General features: G+C 45.2%; 1 non-coding gene across 1 annotated transcript; it reads left to right on the forward strand.

The window, feature by feature from the left end:
* The first annotated feature begins 1,097 nt into the window (after positions 1-1,097).
* Positions 1,098-1,170, forward strand: Trnaa-agc (transfer RNA alanine (anticodon AGC)). The gene has a single exon. It is a non-coding gene; the product is annotated as a tRNA-Ala (tRNA).
* The last annotated feature ends 689 nt before the right edge of the window (positions 1,171-1,859 follow it).

The following is a 1,859-nucleotide window of genomic DNA, read 5'->3' on the forward strand; positions in this document are numbered from 1 at the left end:
TGACTTCATTCACATCAGTTTCTCGTCTGCTTTCCTTTCAGTTTCAGGTTGTCAACTACATAGAGGCTGACCTCCCACGAGACCCATCTGTTGAACGTGATTTCACGCAAAGCGGAATGTCTGTAGATGCACCCATCCCATGGTTTAGCATAACAAGAGACTGATGTTCGCGTGCGTCAATTTACAAGCAGGTCGAACACAATGTCACTCTTGCGCTACTTTCATTCAAATTCAAATGTTTAAGCGGGGCAGGAGGCGCTGTGGGGATGGCGTATCGTCGTGTCAGTGTGAAAGAAGCTTCCTACAGTTCACGACACAGAATAATACGAGCTTGATTGCAAACGTATTTGCGAACAAGAATCACGTGTGCATTTGAATGACGGGGGAGTCGACTGTGTATACTGCGAGTTATAAAGCAGTGTAATCATTCCGGAAGGGCGTGCCTCTATATCCACCTTCGACGAGCGCACCGTACGGAAACGCTAAATAAAAATAACAATCGAAACTTATCTTGCTGCTTTTCCCTTTCTTTCTATCTTATTCGGCGGGAATATTCCACGTTTCGAATACAAATACTATGAAAGATGAAAGTCACTGAAAAGGTTAGCCAGCTGTAGGACTGGAACCCACATCTTCTGGATTGCCGGTCCAGGGCTCTACCAATTGAGCTAAGCTAACACGCCTTCTCAGCGACTTCCAGGGTGCGTCATCTGAAGGGACAAACCAGCCACTCTGTCTCACTCATCGTCCTTTCACTCTTACATTTTTTCTCACTCACACACACATTCATACGACAGGATCGACGCAGATGGCAACTGATGAACATGAAAGAACTGATGTTCTGAGGCTGGAACAGAACAACATAGAAGGGACATATACATACAAAGCCTCAATTTGCCTAAGAAATTAACGATGAAAGATGAAAGTCACTGAAAAGGTTAGCCAGCTGTAGGACTCGAACCCACATCTTCTGGATTGCCGTCGTATGAATGTGTGTGTAAGTGAGCAAAAATGTAAGAGTGAAAGGACGATGAGTGAGAGAGAGTGGCTGGTTTGTCCCTTCAGATGACGCACCCTGGAAGTCGCCGAGAAGGCGTGTTAGCTTAGCTCAATTGGTAGAGCCCTGGACCAGCAATCCAGAAGATGTGGGTTCGAGTCCTACAGCTGGCTAACCTTTTCAGTGACTTTCATCTTTCACCGCTAATTAGGCAAATTGAGGCTTTGTATGTATTTGTCCCTTCTATGTTGTTCCAGCCTCCGAACATCAGTTCTTTCATGTTCGACAAATACATACTATGTTCTTGTTATTCGTGTTTTTGATTCTACTGCGAGTATGGACACCAGTCTCGGTGAATTAGATGCTATAGCGTGTCTGATCGCTTATCCCAAACCATTGCGCAGAATAATATCGTCATCGTTCTCGATTTCTGGAAAGTGCGGGGCGTACGGCTTTTAATGACGCTTATGGAGCGCCTCCTGTTTTCGACAAATCAGGAGAAAAAACGCTTTCATTCCGGATTATGGTTGGCTAGCAGCCTGTTATACGAGGATGTTCTGCGGCGAGCCAATTTTGTGCGGATGTAGGGGATAGAGGCCTTGTCAGGTCTCCTGTGACGTTTTAGCCTCTGCTCCTAATCACTTGTGTGATTAAATAAATAAATAAATAAATTTTGACGTCCCCCCCCCCCCCCCCAATGTATGTTCAATTTTGAATCGAATCAAGATTTCTTCCAAACCGAATACATACAGAAACAGCATGACTCGAGGCCTGATCCAATGGCATCACAAAACACCCGCGCCACTGGGTAATGGTAAAAAGGAAACGGAAAACTGTTGTACGATTCACGGAAATTGCCGGC

Source organism: Ornithodoros turicata, chromosome 6 (genome assembly GCF_037126465.1).
Source record: "Ornithodoros turicata isolate Travis chromosome 6, ASM3712646v1, whole genome shotgun sequence".
Taxonomy (NCBI): Eukaryota; Metazoa; Arthropoda; class Arachnida; order Ixodida; family Argasidae; genus Ornithodoros; species Ornithodoros turicata.